Raw genomic sequence first — 20247 nt, 5'->3', positions numbered from 1 at the left:
TTAAAGAAGATTCTAAATACCAATATTTACATCTGTAAACTTTTAAAGTTTTGAGCTATAGATACACTCATTTTAAAATTCCAATCCCCTTTTCACCCCCTTAGCGACGGAATATCAAAAAATCCTCTCTTAACGAGCACCTACATATTAATATGTATGTATCCTCAAAATTTCGTTTCTTTATATCCAGTAGTTTTGGCTTGGCGATGATGAACCAGTCAGTCAGGACAAGTTATTTTATATATATAGATGGTAGTCTTTCTTTCATTTCCTTGCATATTTCATCTGTTATGTGGATGAAAAATTACAGCATATTTCCTTACACAGCTTTTTAAGTCTTTATATGATGCCCTTACTGTACCCACAATTTGGGTCAATATTCTCTGAGGAAAACAATGGCAGTCAACTCTAAATTATGCCTGGTTCACCTGATTTTGGTGCTTACATCAGTTTCTGTGGTTTCCTTATAACTGCATAAGCTATGGTGGTGCTAACTGAGGATGCAACGAGCCTTTGGGCTGATGACCTAACAGACATTCTTTTTTTTTTTTTGGTTATACTTTCCATAACTCATGGGATACATTTGTAGGTTTTTTCTAGTTTAATGAATGTCAGGACTCTCTACCCTATTGTTATATCTTCTTTATCATCTGTCATCATCATCATCGACCGTCTCCAGTTGCCCGGGCATGGTGTATGAGCCTCCTTCATCTTTGCCATCTGTGTCATCACAAAATTCTAATCCACTATAGATCTCTCCCTTTAGAATCTATATTGTTCTTATAATTCCTTACATCTCTTCTAATTTTTATTTCTACAAATCCTTCAAAGATCTTTCCAATATGTGGTATCAAAGCGACTTCACCACACTCCTTTATGTCTACTTATTTACATACTGTATAAAGGTTATTGCGGTATACTTTCTTTCCAATCCTCTGGGATTTTGTTTCCCTTCCATACTCTCCTGAAGATTCTACCTAACTGGAGGTTCATTTCTATTGAATCTTCATCTATTTCTTGTGTAGGCTTTCAGCACAGTCTGCCATTAAGTCCAAGTTGACAGGATACGCCAAACTGCTACCTACATTTCCAATCCCTCACTGCCATTTTATTATACCTTTCAGTAGATAATCCATGGTAAGGTAAGGGTTATTCTGCCTGAAGGTAGGTCCGAACCTCCGCAGAGGTGCTCCTGAGCCGGAGTTTACGTGCGGTAGGGTGGCGAGTTCCTTTCCGCTCCTCCATTCCCTTACCCCCCACCAACAGCGCGTGGCAACCCATCCAACTCCTGACCACGCCCAATGTTGCTTAACTTCGGAGATCTCACGGGATCCGGTGTTTCAACACGGCTATGGCCGTTGGCAGATAATCCATATAAACTATGAACAACAAAGTCAGTTAGTAATGTTTTATTTTACCTGGCAAGATTAAGGCCTTCAGGCCTTCTCTTCCAATTAACCAGGCACTGAAATGTACACTCATTGGCAAAAAAGCGTTACACTACGTATTTCAGACAAAATTTAATGTTAGTCCATTTTAAACAGGGTAAAAATAAAATATTATGACATTACAAAAATATGCAATGTATCATAAATTAATCAGCCCATTTAAGAAGTTTACACAATAATTGATTGTCGATTGCGACAGTCACAAAAGTCCACCAACACGAATTTAGAAATGTCAAAACCTAGATCTCTGCACAGTTTCATATGCAGTCCATTTGTCTACATGTTTTCAACACATTTTCATTGCCTCAGTAATGGGTATTACCACCTCCAGCCGCAGTTACAGCTGTGATTCTATCAGGCATGCTCAGAATGAAATATCGAATGTTCTCTTGTGGTATGAGCTCCCATTCTCTCTGAAGTGCAGCCCAAATTTTGATCACGTTGCAATCTACTCAACAACTTATTCCCAGCGTCTCTATAAATTGCATCACATTTGTAGAAGTAAGGGAGAACCAGAGCTTCTACCAGCATTTTTTTAAGTTGTCAGGAAATAAGTATTTATACCCGCGCAGCATGTGTAGTGCAGAGAATGTTTTCTGGGTGATGATCGTAATATGCTTTTTCCATGACATGTCATCATTGAAAGTAATACCTAGGACTTTTACTGATAACCTGGATGGTATGTTACTATTATGTAACATTATAGATGGAATCATCACAAGTAGTTTCGGGTATCCAAGGACAATGGCTTGCGTTTTTGCTGGGTTTAAAATAAGACCATATCTCAACGACTTAGAAGAAAATGATGTTAGATCCTGATTGATTGATTTTTTTCTATGGCTAAAAATATTTGATCTGGAGATGTGTGGAGGTGCATTTGTACATCATCAGTGTAAATGTGGTATTTGCAGTGCATTAGGTTTTGGGAGACATCGTCAATATAAATAGAAAAAGAAGGAGTCCTAACATTGACCCTTGGGGCACACCACACTGCATGGACCACCAATTTGATTTGTTTATCCTATTTGTAACGCACTGCCAATGGCCATGCAGCTAGGAATATAACCAATGGAGGGCACTGTCTTAGAAAAGGAGAGAATATAATTTATATAGCAAAATGTCAATGTCAACAGAGTCAGAAGCTTTGCTCAAGTCTAGAAGTAATAAAACTGTCGCTTCCTTATTGTCCATTGCTGCTCGGATGTGTTCTGTGACCTTCAGTAGTGCCGTTATAGTACTGTGTGCTTGTCAAAAACCAGATTTTTAGTGGGTCGAGTAAGTTGTAAGTCATCATGCAGTCTGTTATTTGTCTATAAGCGATGAACTCTAGGGCTTTAGATAAGGCAGAAAGCATGCAAGTGGCTCTGTAGTCAGATGGTTCATAAGGGGAAGGTAGTTTTTTTAGAGGGCCTGTAATACCCACTTTCCATGTTTATGGAAATGAGCTGTCTACAAGGGAAGAGTTAAATATGTTAATTAGTGCAGGTAATATCATGTCCAGAATATTTTTTATCTTCTCTATTCCTATACTATAATTTCCTTTCGCTGTTGATTTTATCCAGCTTATAGCAAACCTTCCTTGTGAGTGGGTTGCTAGTCAGAAGTAGAAGTTTTCTCAGTCAGTTCATGTCTTTGCATAGTTCTCATCTAGAACACCCTGTTTCAGGGCTGCGTTTAATGTGCAGTTTGATGAAAAATAATTGTTCAGTTTTCCAAAGGTATATTTATTTCATTATTGTCTCGTCCTCCAGTAATGCCAAAGCTTTTTATGGGTTTCCACAACACAGCTGTTGAAACATTTGGTTGAATTAAACTGTGAGCACGTCGTAGTTTCGCATCTCTAATATGTTGGGTCATAACAATTCTCAGTCTCTTATAGTTAAGTAGATTGTCAGGAGTGCAATTTTACCTAAGTCATCTATGGTCAGCATCGCATTCAGTCATTAGTGCTCTAATCTCATCTGAGAGCCAGGGAGCCGTCCTTGCAGGGGCATGTCTTTCATACAGCTGAGTTATATGTTGATTGAAAAGAGTCACTTTTTCGTTTATGTCTTTAAGTTTAAATATGTCCTTCATGGCACTGCAACTGCAGTTTGTAAAGTTTATTCTTATCAATTCTTTGCAGATCTCGATATGAAATTATTTTCGGTTTGAACTCGGGACTTTTAATAGAAAAGGCCATATATATAGCTGCAATATACCTGGGACACTAATTTGACCGTGGTGAAGAACGAAGTCAGGTTGATTAGTGGCAGTGAGATCAATTAAGGTGTGTGATGTGTAGCACTGAGAGGGAGAAACTTTAAGTTGCAAGCTTTAAAAGAAGTTACTTCATACTGTGCACCTTTGATTATTCATCAAGTAAAAGTTAATAATCAAATTCCTATAGAGCCTATCCTAATAATCGCAATTCAAGTCCCCGGCATAGATTCGACAAGAGTCTTTTAGAGAACTTTTTGTAGTCAACCTCTTATTTTTCAGCATTTAAGGACACTTTTACTCTCTGTCCTGCATCGTAGTGGAAACAGCTGTAAAAATTACATAACCACATTTCAGTTAAGAACTGTAGTGTAGATATTGTTATGAATAAAACTCCATCTGTTTCATTACTCTAATTTATTTGAGGATGGCCTAATAACTGCACACACACAATTCTAACCAGTTATGAATGGCCACACTAATTACAAGTCCCTCTACATTATGGGGCAGAAGGGGTCCAGCCCGTTCCTTTATCTGGGACACTAATCCTTACTTTCACTTTCCGGAAGTCCAGTCACCTCCTACAGCTACTGTGCGTAGACAGCTGGATTTGAACACAGTGCCACTGGCTATACAACACACGATGACTGTTTGTTGGTTCGACTCTACGTAAGTCCAGTACTTCACACAGTCACATGCAGCTCAACAGTATTCAACAGCAGGACGATACTCACAACAGCGAACATTAACACAGGTCCATTTATCCTCACACTCACGATAGCGCATTTCCTTGCTGGCTCACGGTGATCCTCAGTCCACAGAAATACACACAGTGGAGACTTCAGTTCTGTCATCTCCAGTTACACACTCACTGGTCTTTCCGACACAACAACAACAACAACAACAGCATCTCGTTCAGACCTCGGTGGGACACTGGCGACAGTCAACACTCTGTCGTCCTCAGCCCAGCCACCGAACCCCAACTCACTGAGTGTCACACTGACTCCCCTATGGAGTTCAATTCTGACTGCCTGTCCGCGGCTAGCCTCCCTTTTTATAGCTCACGTGATTTGATCAAGAAATTTCACAATGTCACTACAGGCAGAACATTCCCGTTGAATCTCCAAGGAACTTACAGGTAAGCCGGCCACCGAGAACAATACACGGAAAGGCCGGCCCCACCCCACAGGCCGGCTGGGAGATTCCAGGTCATCTGAGTCACCAGCCCCTTCCTGGAAGTACTAAAAGGAGCTACCACGGGACTGGCATGTAACAATGTGGTATATTAGATAGTATCTTGTCTGATATTTTCGTGTGTATCTTTGTGTACGGTAACCCTCTTGCTCCTTCAGCATCTAACCAAATGGCAGTTTTCATTTCTGTTAGAGCATAGTAGGATAAAATAATTTAGTACTAATAATAATTTGTCTACACATTTAGCTTTCTTGGTAATCTTTTGAGTAGTTCTTGCAAATTTCTAAAGTTTTTGCAAATTTCTAACATTAATTGTAATTTCCATTTCTGTTTGTGCTTAGTAATAACCTATTGTAATTAGGATATGTCTGAACAAAGTTTAAAATTATTGTAGTGGATTGTATTATCTTATTAGATAATAGTGTGCTTGTTCTGTTACTGTGAAATATTTGTGTAGTATAGTAGAAGTATCTGTAGTAACTCTCTTACTAGAATTATGTTGTAGTAATTAGGGTAGGCTTAACTGCAGTTTATAATTGTGTAATTCTTGTGTATTCCTTTCTGTATCAGTAATTAATGACAGTTTTCATCCAGTAGGGTGTTGTAGGATAAAAATTTAGTTTAACTAAGTAGTTTGTAAAATACTGGAGAGTTTAATATCAAAGTACATCAGAGGGATATGTGATGATAAAAATTGGTTCATGAGGAGCCAGTATGGATTTAGAAAGAAATTTTCTTGTGAGGCACTACTGGTGGGATTTCAGCAGGACATATCAGATCAATTCGATTCAGGAGGCCAGTTAGATTGCATAGCCATAGATCTTTCCAAAGCCTTTGATAGAGCGGAACATGGAATATTATTAAAGAAATTGGAGGGAATAGGATTGGACTTAAGGGTTACACGTTGGGTAAAATCATTTCTAAATTCAAGGGTTCAGAAAGTCAAAGTAGGAAATAACGTATTGCAGGAAGAGAAAGTTTGGAAGGGAATTGCACAGGGTAGTATAATCGGTCCATTACTTTTCTTAATATATACGTAAATGATTTAGGGAATAATATAACATCAAAAATAAGATTGTATGCAGATGACATAATTGTTTATAGGGAAATAAATACCATTGAGGATTGTTCAAAATTACAAAGGGACCTTGAGAGTATCCAACAATGGGTTGAAGAGAATAATATGAAGGTTAATGGAGGCAAATCAACTGTTACAACATTTACAAACACAAGTTTTAAAACTGAATTGAATATACTTTGGATGGGGTAGTTATCCCAAAAGATGGCAAGTGCAAATACTTAGGTGTAAGATTTGAAAGTAATTTGCACTGGAAGGGTCATGTGGATGACATTGTTGGGAAAGCATAGAGATCGTTACATGTCATAATGAGGGTACTTAAAGGATGCAACAAAGAATTAAAAGAGAAAAGTTACGTAAGTATTGTTCGTCCATTATTGGAATATGCAAACAGTGTTTGGGATCCTCACCAAGAATACCTAATAAAAGAAATAGATAGTGTGCAGAGGAAAGCAGCAAGATTTGTAACAGGGGATTTCAGGAGAAAGAGTAATGTATCAGAAATGTTAAAGGAACTAGGGTGGGAAACTTTAAGTAAGAGAAGGGAGAAAACTAGACTTATAGGATTATATAGAGCCTATACAGGAGAAGCAGCATGGGGAGATATCCGTGAGAGGCTTCAGTTGGAAAATAATTATATCGGCAGGACTGACCACAAATATAAAATTAGAAGGAATTTTAGCAGAAGCGATTGGGGTAGATTTTCATTCATTGGGAAGGGTGTGAAGGAGTGGAACAGTTTACCAGTGGTAGTGTTTGATCCTTTTCCAAAATCTGTACAGATATTCAAGAAGAGAATAAACAGCAACAGAGAAAATAAATGAAATGTTAGAGGGCATTCGACCAGTGCAGGTTAATATAAATAAAAAATGTGTGTAAATAAATTAATTCCATCCCCTGGTCTAAGGAGTTGGACAGCCAAAGTAGGGGACTGCCTGTAGGGGTGAAGTACAGTGGGGACTTCGAGGGCCCTGGGACCGCTACGGTAGCTGTGAAGGCCCTTCAGGAACTCTGAAAAGTGGTGGCAAAAGGGGCTCTGGTTAAGATGCAGCAGGTCGTTATGCTACTTAGGTTCCAGAATGGGTAAAGAAAAAAAAAAGTAAATAAATTCAATGTAAATTTTAATCTTATACCAGTTGTACAGTATCATTTGAAGTAATTCCACATACCGTATATCAGTTGACTATATTTGTAAAAGTAGTACAGGAGATATTATAAGTAGAATTTTGTAAACAATATAAATTTATTAAGGATGGGCTGTGTGTTTAATAGAAAAAATTGTTAGCGTAAATTGTATAATATTGTATTATAGATAAATTATTTCTCTTGTTAATTTAATATTTAGTGCTTGACAATAATGTATTTAAGTGTACCATTTGCAAATAAAGAGATTTTGATTTGATATTGTAGGTAGTTTAGTAGTCGCCTATATTAATTACCTTATTGTTGTGTGATCTCTGTGCACTATCCTAGACAATATTTCTTTCCTTTCATTTTTATTTTGCACAGAATAAGTTATTTTATATTTCCTTTTCTTTTCATTATTCAGTAAAGAATGGCTAAGGAGTGTGGGTGTGGCCAGGTATTAAGGAGTACGAGGGATGAGTTGGAGAGTTTGAGGGAGATAATTAGGATTCTCTCAGAGGACACGAAGGAAAGTAGGCCTCCCTCAAACTATATACAGGATACAGTAGGTGTAAAAGAGTAAAAGAGGGATGGGAAGGAAAGGGAAGAATCGCAGAAGACAGATGGTCTAATGTTTTAAGGGGCAAGAGATTGCAGGCCGAGGATTCTATTCAGGATCAGAATTCAGGACAGGTGTCTGTGAGAAATCGGTATGAGTCACTGCAGGTAGAACAACAGAGGGAAAATGAGGAAAAGGGAACTGTTGCTGAGAAGTGTCGAAGTAGGAAGAAAGAAAATGTAGGAAAGGGAAATGTAGAACAGAGGATAGGAAAAGACAGGTGGAACAGGGTCTTGGGAGGGAGAAAAGGGAGTAGAATTTAGCTTCTGCAGCTGTCAGGGAAAAAAGGGCTGACCAAGAGGAGAGGAGATAAAAGGATGTGTGTAGGGTTGAAGCTCTGGTCATGGGGGATTCCATTGTTAGACATGTGGGGAAAGTGTGTCCAGCTCCATGGCTAAATGGTTAGCGTGCTGGCCTTTGGCCACAGGGGTCCCGGGTTCGATTCCAGGTAGGGTCGGGAATTTTAACCTTAATTGGTTAATTTCTCTGGCACTGGGGCTGGGTGTATGTGTCGTCTTCATCATCATTTCATCCTCGTCATGACGCGCAGGTCGCCTACGGGTATCAAATCGAAAGACCTGCAACTGGTGAGCCGAACTTGTCCTCGGACACTCCCGGCACTAAAAGCCACACGCCATTTCATTTAGGGAAAGTGTGTGAAGGAAAGGAACCAGGGTAGAGTGTTACCCAGGAATTAGGTTAAGGCAGATGTTGAGGAAAGTAGAAGAGAAGGAGGAGGGAAAGGAGAAGGTGGTAGTGTTTCACGTTGGTACCAACAACGTAAGGCAAGCAGGTATAAGTACCAAAATATTTGGGGATTGTGGGATCTGGTAAATGAAGTTTAAGGAAGTAGGGATTGTTATCAGTGGAATACTGTGTAGAAGGGTACTGACTGCAATATGATTTAAATGATGCTATGGAGTGGGAATGTGGGAAACTGGGAGTGAGATTTCTAGATCCTAAATGGGTGGGTAGGAGATGGGGATCTGCACTCAGATGGCCTTCGCTTAAACTACAGTGGTACATATAAGCTCTCGCTTGACACCACTGAAGTCGCAGACAGCTGTGGTTTGGGGTAAGTGGAATGCACGCTGCAGGGTGTCTGGCTCGGGGCTGTTCTTCAAGTAACCGATTTCGAACAGTTCGTTGCGCCACTGTGTGCTAACTGCCGCTCCATTTGCTGCTGCAGACACAGTCTGCTGCGCATCAGCCATATGCTAATACGGCGGTCCTTCCTCTCGGTGGTGCCACGGGGACGTCCGGAGTCAGGTCTTCTTGCAAGCGTACACTTCTCGTGACCCTTGCTGCCAGCACACATGCACAGTGGAGACATTACTGCCAAGTCGTTCTGCAATAGCGCGGAAGGAAAATCCACCTTCACGTGGCCCTATTATACGGCCTCATTCAATTGCAGTGGGGCTGTTGATACTGGCCTCTTCGTCATCATAAAGGCATTCTTGATACACTCAGTCACTCTGTCCAATCTCACAGGTAACTAATGCTCTCGCACAGTACAGCCCTATTTAAAGCAAACCTGTGATGTGCAACGTCATGGGATTTCTACTACCGCCATGCTAATGCGATTTGTGGAAAATTTGAATCAATGTCATCTTTCAGATGTACAAACACGCCTACCAACGTTCGTTAATCTAGCATAACCCCTTCTTGGTGTTGGATTTTTTTTTTTATGCCAGTGTAGCCTATTTTGAATTTTAGTAGATACAAAGACAACTGTCCGATGTATTCAGAAAAAAAGAAAAAAGTAAATGTGCTGATTTACTGTCACATGAGAAATATTTTACTCTATCAAAATTACATTAAAGAAAAAAACAAGTTATCAGTAATTACTTCACGGAATACTTTCAGGAAAGCATTGACATCTTTTTCGCACAGGACTGGTGAGACTTAGCATGATACCTTGGAACCATAAGAAAAATTATTCCAATAATTTTTGGTTGCAGTTACTAAAATTTAGCATTTTAAATAATTAGCCATACTTTACAAAATAATTGGTTCTTAAATCTCATTGCTAAACTTCAATGTCTTAAAACAAAATACAGTTTTGCATTTGCTGAAAAGAACGCTCTGCAGGGGCACTTAAAGGCATATTATCTGTGATGGATATTGCAAGATAAGTGTGATGTCTTTGCTAGAGAGGTAATAATAATAATTTTGTGTGGCTATTTTTAGCCGAGTGCAGCCCTTGTAAGGCAGACCCTCCGATGAGGGTGGGCGGCATCTGCCATGTGTAGGTAACTGCGTGTTATTGTGGTAGAGGATAGTGTTATGTGTGAGTTGCAGGGATGTTGGGGACAATACAAACACCCAGCCCCCGGGCTATTGGAATTAACCAATTAAGGTTAAAATCCCCGACCCGGCCGGGAATCGAACCCGGGACCCCTCTGAACCGAAGGCCAGTACGCTGACCATTCAGCCAACGAACCGGACGCTAGAGAGGTAAGAAAGTACCTCATGCGGTAATGGTTCTACTGTAGTGGAATACTGATAACGATTACTTCATCCACACTTAATTTCTTCCCATTTCTGCTTCCGTGCGATATTTTTCGATTACTAGATTGTAACAGTTACAATTTTGTTTCGAGAAGTACATTAAGGAGGTTATTTCGAAAGTGTCTTAAATCTATAAAATAGCAAACTGCAAAACTCATGTTTTTATTTTCAGATAAATAATTTCAGTCCGCCTCTGTGGTGTAGTGGTTAGTGTGATTAGCTGCCACCCCCGGAGGCCCGGGCTCGATTCCCGGCTCTGCCACGAAATTTGAAAAGTGTTACGAGGGCTGGAACGGGGTCCACTCAGCCTCGGGAGGTCAACTGAGTAGAGGTGGGTTCGATTCCCACCTCAGCCATCCTGGAAGTGGTTTTCCGTGGTTTCCCACTTCTCCTCCAGGCGAATGCCGGGATGGTACCTAACTTAAGGCCACGGCCGCTTCCTTCCCTCTTCCTTGCCTATCCCTTCCAATCTTCCCATCCCTCCACAAGGCCCCTGTTCAGCATAGCAGGTGAGGCCGCCTGGGCGAGGTACTGGTCATACTCCCCAGTTGTATCCCCCGACTAAGAGTCTGAAGCTCCAGGACACTGTCCTTGAGGCGGTAGAGGTGGGATCCCTCGCTAAGTCCGAGGGAAAAACCGAACCTGGAGGGTAAACAGATGATGATGATGATGATGATAAATAATTTCAAATAGGGCCCATGGTTTTTCTTATAAATGTTTATGATTTATAACTATATTGCCAATATTGACACAGACTTAACCAAAATCTTCCACCATTATAAGTGGAGGTAACTATGTTACATTACTAGGAGTTAAGACGTTTTGGAGGTAAAGTCATCATTTAAGGATAATTTAGAAAAAGCAATTGAAGTCTGATACCGGTAGCTAATAAAGTATGCGGTTTATTAAAATATATTATAAATAGTTTTCACATCAGGGTTATACAGTCTTCGTGTCATTCAATTATCATCATCATCATCATCGTCATCATCATCATTCTTAAGAACCTTCCAAGGAAGGCGCTGGCATGTGACTAAACGTTTTAACGTGATTCTCTGTTTTCTACATTTCATGACCTGATGGAAAATTGCTAAAGTAATAATGATTCTTAAAGACAAAAAATTGTAATTATGATAGAATAAAATATTTCTCAGGTGACAGTTCCCAAAGAACCACCACCCAATTTTCCTTTTCAGTATCAATTTTAAGTTTTTGCTGTCTTCCTAACCAAACTGAACATTATTATCGACGACCTCAAGGTAATGACGAAGTTCTGCTTCAGGCGTGGCCATTCCACTACCCACCAGCTAACTCACCTTACAGAGCAAAGAGAATATCACGAAGAATTTTAATAACGATCGACACACAAGGGTCTGCTTTCTTGATATTTCGCATGCGTTTGACCAAAGACTGATGTACTGTACAAATTAAAAGACATTCGGCTCCCCCCGCACCTTCCAACCTTTTACGACTACTGACGAGCTATCTAGCTGCCAGAAAATTTCAGGTCCAGGTTGGCAAAGCCCCGTGGTCATCAACCTTTCGCTCCCAAGATGAAAATAGGTTCTTCTGTTACGAGGGCAGGGGATATTATGGATGTATTCTGCCACCCACTTCCACAGGGGATTAAGGTGCTTATTGTCTTTTTCTCTCGCGCCAGTAGTAGTTACGTACAAATGAAAAGGTTAGCGCAAGATAGGGTGGTGGATAGAGCTGCATCAAACCAGTCTATGGACTAATGACTCAAACAACAAGAAGAAAAAGGCGTGTGACTTGATGTAAATGTATCTTTGCATATTCGTAAGTTGATAGTTTGCATGTTTTCTTAATAGATGTTTACTATTGCATTCTTCTTGTCTAATTTACAAGGCCTGTACGTATATTGCAGATAGGTAGGACTTATATTCATTCCCTTGAGTACTTACTGACGCATGATACTGAGGAAGATATCTTTGTATCTTTGGGAGTTTGTCTACTGACCAGTAGGCCTATCGCTCCATACCCTGTTTGACCGTGGGCTATTTGATAGGATGCCATGACTTTCAATGGGCCATTTGCTTTTCCCACCCTCCTGTGCCTCACTCTCTCGCTGTCAGCACACATAGATCTAATTTGCTGTGGTACAGGAAGTGGGTTAGTGACACGGACAGAGAGAATCAATAAGTGAGGTAAACATTTCGGTCCCACTGCTATCAAAGTCCATATAAACTCCATCTCCAGTGTATTGTGATAATGCCGTGGTTTGAGAATCACCAATGTTACAGCCAGCTTTGACAACAACTTGACTGAATAAGGTTATGATCAGCGTGACCATATTTCTGAAGGTGTGAAATGGGGCACATGTTCTCGAAACATATTCTGTTTTCGAGGTTTTCTGAATTTGTTTTGAATTTTAATATTGCAACTGCAACTACAAACTATTAAGGTTGCATTTAGTTGCGAATTACAAGACATTTCAATATTTTAGCCCCTTCTCTGCAGTCTTCACACAATTAATATTGCTTTTTTCACTTAAGAGGGTACTCCTACCTTCAGCACTATAAATTAAAAATCAATATTATTTTTCTCAATAGCCAAAAAATCTATTCAATTGAAAATTAGTATGATGAAGTAATAATGTGTTCTACCTTTGTAAGCCGTAACTCAAGAAGTACTCATGATATCTAGAAAAAAATCACTGAAATAAGGAGAAATAGTGGAGCTTAAGAAGAACACATTTCTTTGTTCATCCCAGCGGATTTATATTGTTCAAAGATTTAGGTTTTAATAAAGGGTCCTTCTGCAATATCGCCTCAATTACCCCGTTTTTACAATTGGCTTTATGTCGCACCGATACAGATAGGTCTTATAGCGACGTTGGGAGAAGAAAGGGCAATGAGTGGTAGGGAAGCGGCCATGGCCTTAATTAAGGCACAGTCCCAGCATTTTCTTGGTATGAAAGTGGGGAAATCACGGAAAACCATCTTCCGGACTGCCGACAGTCAGCTCAATGGCCTTAAAAGTTTCAGTATCTATTTTGAGGAACCATCTGTATTCATATGACCTTAAGGAATATTCTTAAACAAAGAATTTTTTTTATAAAAAGGTTTAGTATAGTTTGTCTTTTGGCAATCCATGTCTTTGGGAAGTTGTTCTAAATGAATATTTTACATTGCCATCAGTTATCAACATGATTTGAAATAATATACGACACTCACATGTATTTGTAAAACTTTTTAAAGAGGAACAAACTGGAAAATCGATGGAAAGGGCGGGGTAACACAAAATAACGAGGCTGTCCCAGCGAAAACTCTTTTAACTGTGTACATAAACCCAAGCGGTTCTACAGACAAGAAGGCTTTCCGTTTCGAACACAATCTCCACAGTAGCAATTCTCATATATCTACAATGTACTGTTTGAATAGGCAGCACTACATCACGTATTGTTTTAGGACACCACTTCGGAATTTATTTTTGAGGACCAATGTCGCAGCTTTCTTGGCCTACTACTATTACTACTAAATAAATTGTCATTCAGTCTCTGATGGGGACGGACCGGGCGAGTTGGCCGTGCGGTTAGAAGCGCGCAGCTGTGAGCTCGCATCCGGGAGATAGTGGATTCGAACCCCACTGCCGGCAGTCCTGAAGGTGGTTTTCAATGGTTTCCCATTTCCACACCAGGCAAATGCTGGGGCTGTACCTTAATTATGGCCATGGCCGCTTCTTACCCATTCCTACGCCTTTCCTGTCCCATCGTCGCCATAAGACCTATCTGTGTCGGTGCGACTAGCAAAAGGATGGCGGCGGGGGGAGGGGATCAGACACAAACATTTCTAGACAAAATAATGTACCTGGATTTGAGAAATATAGCAAGCGGGTGGTGGGGAGGGGGGTACACATCAAAACTGAAAAAGTAGGTACAAAACGGTAAGTTTAATGCTCTCTGAGTGAATTTCGACAGAGAGGTAAAGGTTGACAGTCTACCAACTTAATACAGTAATTGCATTTGTGATTTTGATTCACCAAAGGAACAATAAATACACATTTATTACAATTAAATAGAAGTACGGCGTGATTATAAAATTAAAAATCATTTAGTATATGACTACAAGCTAACAAACAGACACTAAAGCAGACTTGTCAAGGTCAAGCGCACGCCAGGTGAGCTGCGTGCAGGCGTCTTTACTCCCGTGCGGTCTCGGCTGGCACACGCTGACTCGAGTGGCGAAATTCGAAGGAGATGCGTTGCGAACGAAGTGTGGTCCCTCTAAAAGTCAGCTGTCCTTCACTCATACCATTAATAAGGAACCGTAACTTGTTAATTTACACGAAATAATAATAAGCACATTATTGATATATACAAAGACAATATGATCAATACTACAAACATTAACCAAATATTACACGAAGAATGAAATTCTGACATGTTCAAGGTACATTAATAAATGAAGAGTATTCTCGTTGACAAAACAAAGAGGTGGTACAATAACTTGAAAGCGTTCCGGTGAGCACTTGTCTACACTCTGGCCATCGTAGTTTCGCTTCCTCTGAAAACAAAAATAAGTTGCCTAAAAGCGACCCATTTATGTTCACTGATTTCCTGAGCGCTAGTGATGTTTGCTGGCAATAATTCGGTCAACGTTAGGCTTAATGGTGCTAGCAAACACTATATTTATTACTGCATTAAAATGTATGTCTGTTAGCCGAGATCGGAATCGAGATTTGTTGATCTTCATCCTGGAAAAGAACTGTTCACATCTGTAATTACTTCTGCCGCAAACTTTCGGAGATGAGGGAAGCGTAGTGGGACAAGTATTCGGTAAAAGTCAAGAATTTTCCTTTCGTTGTACTCTTGCTTCAGCCGCGCGTCACGAACTAAGTTCCAGTTGTAAATTCTGGGGTGTGTCTTCTGGTTTAACACTAAACGGTACGGAAAAGAGCTGCAATTTTTCTTTCACAACAGCAAGGTCCTGAAATTTTCTATCCTGAATTGATGTGCATGATACAGCTCATAATAACGCCTAACATTAAACTTTTTGCAGACGACAGGCCTTTACACACTAAGCACTGAGCTTCTCCTTCATGTTCGCGACTTAGGGAACAGTGCGACTATTCCGGGTCAAATCTACCGTAACTTTTCATCTTGCCACTCTCGTCTTGCATCGTCCTTTTCTTTCACGTGGCATGAAGAGATCTGGTTTACTCATCCCTGGTGTGAACGAATGTACTGTCAGTTCAACTCCCCTCCCTGTCGCCTAGAGAGAAGTTCTGCCCGCGCGCGTCGCGTGCGAGGTCATTTCTAGGCCGTACGATGCCTTACTGCTTTTTTTCTTCTTCGGGAGGGGGGGGGGGGCGGGGTGAAGCACACTCCCCCAGCGTGACCATCGACTCAATCTACATGGCCTCCGGCATGCTATTAATTTCTAAGAAGAAAAGAGATAGCAGGGAAGAGTGGGAAGTGATACAAGGAATATCTGCCGGTTTCCGAGTTAGACTCGCTACCACGGCTAGAGTTTGTGTTGGTGAGGTGGTGTTAAGGTGTGGTATTAAGGGCCAGGGAAAACCACATAGGCAGAAAAGAGAAAGAGTCAACATGTAAAACCTGACATTGACATCTTTTGATAGCACATGCAAGGATGTGGGCTGGAAAGTTCCAGTGGTTGTGTTAGTTGAGAATAGGTACCATGCACCAGCCATGAAACGTAGTCTCGCCATTCCAGTCGTTAGCGGATCAGTCCGTCTAGGCACTGCTGTGACTAGCGCGAGCCTTGCCGGCTGCGGAGCCATGCGTCAAGTACCACTAGGGCCCGCCGCACAGCGCCATCTCCTTGGGGTCCCTCGTACCCATTCTCCGATCCCGGGCCTCCTGGATGGGGGTGGGTCATGACTCCGGGACTCCTTCGTCTCTGCTCGCGCCATGGCCCGGTAGACAGGGCAACTGCGATGGGAGGCCGGATGGCCCCCCGCGCAGTTGGCGCACACCGGCGCCTCTTTACGTGCTGCGCTGGGCGTGTAGTGGTGATCACCCCCACAACGGCTGCACCTCACTAAGAGCCCGCACCTCTTCTGCCGATGGTCCCATCTCAGACACGGAAACACTGCAAGAGCTGTTGAGGGGGACGTTTCGGTCTCACCTGACTGCCGCTACCCGCTGAGGTCCTCTCCTGATTTGCTCCTCGGTAGGCTGCTGTCCTGGGAGCAGCCCTGGCTTCTAGGTGAGTCTGACGTTGTTTCCACTTACTTGTCTCAGCCACTCTACGTTTTCATCTTTGCTATCCGACCTTCCTTGGCCTACTCTCGTTCTCCTCCAACCTCGATGGTATTAAGTTTGAGCCCTAGCGTAACGTTTATTTCTCGGCCTCCATGTCCCCCTGTGGGTATGAAGCGACGGAATCTGATCTTGGAAGCACGGTTTGGTGACTACGGGGCCCCAAGTTGAGTCTGGCGGTGCTTCCATTTACTTGAACCAGTATCCATGTTTTAATTTTTCCTATCTGAGCTCTCTTCAACAACATTTTTTTTTTTTTTTTTTTTTTTTTTTTTTTTTTTTTTTTTTTTTTTTTTTTTTTTTTACGACCCCGACGATTTAAGTTTGCAAAGCCTAGGAAGTCTTTCATTTTCATGCCCATGTAAGCTTTCCCTTCCTTATTTTGCTAAAATCTACATCTCTTGAAGAATGGGCATCTTCCCTTTTCTCGTCTGTGTTAAGAGTGGATGACTGCTCAGCTATAGGGAAGGTGGGGAACAGTGAGATATAGGGAACCGTGAGACATTTCGAATTAACCGTTTCCAGAGAATAATTATGAGGTGATATTTTGCGGTAGCATTTTGAAACACACCCCATACCCACAACCCTGTTTGTAAATGGCTGCCTTTCTTGCAAGTTTGCTTTTGTGATCCATTGTGTTTTAAGGTGAGTAAAGTATATTTTCCGTGGTGTCTTCTGTACTGCTCATTTTTATTCATGACGAGAATATATTGGAAATAATTTTCCAAATAGAAAGGGTCATCTATAGCTTTGGTTTCATGAAACATTGTATCTGTTCATGCAGTTAGGTTATGGTGGAAATATTTTTTTAAATTGGCTTTACGTCGCACTGACACAGCTAGGTCTTATGACGACGATGGGATAGGAAAGGCCTAGGAGCGGGAAAGATGCGGCCGTGACCTTATTTAAGGTGGTGTGTAAATGGGAAACCACGAAAAGCCATCTTCAGGGCTGCCGACAGCGGGGTTTGAACCCACTATCTCCCGGATGCAAGCTCACAGCTGCGCGGCCCTAACCGCATGGCAAAGTCGCCCGGTATGGTGCAATTAGGAATACATATAACGGTGGCTGATAGGGAACAGTGAGACAAGTCTTAGTCCCCATAAACAGATGAGTTAAATTGCAATGCAACTATTATTGAATGTCGCTTATTAAATAATCTGCAGAGTTGAATAGGTATTTTGAACGGCTTCTATCGTTGTAGATCTCACCAACACGCCAGGAAATCCAAAGAGAAAGAATCAGATAGGAACATTTCCTTGTAAGACGATGAGCACAACTGTTGAGCAAGTAATAGCAGGGAGGAGTTTGAGATCTGTTGCAAAAGAATACAATTTATCATTCCAGACACTGGCCAGATATGCCAAGAAAAGGAAAGATAACTCTAGGGAAATTATTCGTATGGTTCCAAATTACAGAATCAATGAAACTTTCACTGATGATCAAGAGGCTAGTCTTTCATCTTATTTAATAACATGTTCTTAAGTCCCCCATAAGTCCAACCCCTCGCTCATGTCGTGGGGGACGGGCAACGGTACGAAGTAGGGGATAGCCTGTAAGGGTGAAGTACAGCGGGGACCTTGTGTGCCCCAGGACCGCTACGGTAGCTGTGAAGGCCTTACAGAAGCCCTGAAAAGTAACGGCTAACGGGGCTCTGGTGAAGCCCATAACGGCAACTGAGGCGGAGAAGGAGACCTTTGGTACGGCAAAGTTGGTGGAGGCAACCCTTCCCCTTGGGGTAAAATAAAGAGGAAAACCACTGCCTTGTGGTGAAGAGGGATCTTCAAAGGCTAAGGGAGACTACCCGAACAGAAAACAGCAGGCTTGGAGGAGTAGGTGGCAGCCCCACCACCAAGCTCGGGTGCTGTGGGCCAATAACTCGCACAACCTTAAATTACCTAATTACAGAAACATCAACAATGAGAAACCGGACTGATGGCTTGAAAAGGCTGACGAAAACTGGGCTGTGGAATGGGAGGACTCTGCGGGAAAGTGGAAGCCATTGAGAGAGAGGCACTGGATTGGAACTCGCAGGGTAAAAGGAGTAGAGGAAGGTTCAAACAAACGTGGCGAAGATCTGTACACATGGAGGCAATGGAAGAAGGCAAGGCCTGGAGAGAGGTGAAGAGGTTGGCTGGCAACAGGATCAGATGAAGATACTTTGTTGATGCCCATGTTCCACAAGGAACAACAGGAATTAAGTCAAGTAAGTCATGTTCTAAAGTTGTTTATAAGTTTGCGGAGTAGGGTATTTGTTCTGTAAGGTAACAAAGAGGCCTTGATGAAATGCATGTGTCAAATTTAAAGTAAATAACTTAATTTGTTTTCCTTTTGTGATGATTCAAAATAAAAATGTCTCGCTGTTACCCACTCTCCCCCACTTCCGCTAAAAACAATAACCACCACCACCACCACGACCACGATGAGATCTCTCCATGCGGTATCTTTCTGCGTTTATTACAAAGTAAACCGTAAGCTTTGTGATTTCTTCCTCTACCTACGGGGATTTTATGTATCATGTAAAACATAGATATACCGAGCAAGTTGACTATGCAACTTGCGTTGCGTAGCATGTGAGCTTGCATTCGGGAGATGGTGGGTGCGAACCCCTCATTTGGCAGCTCTGAAGATGGTTTTCCCTGGTTTCCCATTTCCACACCAGGGAAATGCCAAGGCAGTTTCTTAATTGTCCGCCTCTGTGGTGTAGTGGTTAGGGTGATTAGCTGCCACCCCTGGAGGTCCGGGTTCGATTCCCGGCTCTGCCACGAAATTTGAAAAGTGGTACGAGGGCTGGAACGGGGTCCACTCAGCCTCTGCAGGTCAACTGAGTAGAGGTGGGTTAGATTCCCACCTCAGCCATCCTGGTAGTGTTTTTTCCGTGGTTTCCCACTTCTGGCAAATGCTGGGATGGTACCTAACTTAAGGCCACGGCCGCTTCCTTCCCTCTTCTTTGTATAACCCTTCCAATCTTCTCATCCCCCTGCAAGGCCCCTGTTCAGCATAGCAAGTGAGGCCGCCTGGGCGAGGTACTGGTCATCCTCCCCAGTTGTATCCCCGACCCAGTGTCTGAAGCTCCAGGACACTGCCCTTGAGGCGGTAGAGGTGGGATCCCTCGCTGAGTCCGAGGGAAAAACCGACCCTGGAGGGTAAACAGATTAAGAAAGAAAGAAAGAAAGAAAGAAAGAAAGAAAGAAAGAAAGTTCCTTAATTAAGACTGCGATCGTTTCCTTCCCAATCCTATCCCACCGTCGCTTCGTCGTAAAACCAGTCTGTGTTGATGCTACGTAAAACAAATTGCAAGCAAAATTTCATTAACTTCAAGTGGGTACAGATGGTTACCCAAATTATTCAGTCACCACTGATCTGCATTTAGGGCTGTCATCCAGCGAGCGGATTCCCCATCAGTTCTTTTTCTTTATTTTTCATTTTGCTATTTGTTCGGGGCGTCGACCCATTTGGATCTTTTGCCCCTACTGGCATCATATTGTATGAACCTGCGTGTAATTGGAATGGCGGTAGTATGGAATGATGTGTGTGAGGAAAGGAAGATTAAGGACGTCAAAAACACCCAGTCCCCAGGCCAGGGATATTAATCATTACCTACAAATAAAAAACCCTGACCCTGCCGGAAATCGAACCCGAATCCGCCAGGTGACAGGCGGACGTGCTGCCCCCTACACCACGGACAGTTCTTTACCTAGCCCGTTCTAAAGCGATTTAAAATGTTAAAATCCTTGGGAAACAGTCCTTCCTAAGTCCGACTCGTTGGCTGAATGGTCAGCGAACTGGCCTTCGATTCCCAGCCGGGCCGGGGATTTTAACCTTC

At 42.0% G+C, this 20247-nt stretch overlaps 1 protein-coding gene across 1 annotated transcript in view; it reads right to left on the bottom strand.

Moving 5' to 3' along the window:
• Positions 1 to 20247, bottom strand: part of Task6 (TWIK-related acid-sensitive K[+] channel 6) — a 431294-nt gene that overhangs the window by 18272 nt on the left and 392775 nt on the right. The gene's annotated exons all lie outside the window — the stretch shown is intronic.

Source organism: Anabrus simplex, chromosome 1 (assembly GCF_040414725.1).
Source record: "Anabrus simplex isolate iqAnaSimp1 chromosome 1, ASM4041472v1, whole genome shotgun sequence".
NCBI classification, from domain to species: Eukaryota; Metazoa; Arthropoda; class Insecta; order Orthoptera; family Tettigoniidae; genus Anabrus; species Anabrus simplex.
Note: the sequence above shows the minus strand (reverse complement) of the source record. Positions and strands in the feature narration are given on the sequence as shown.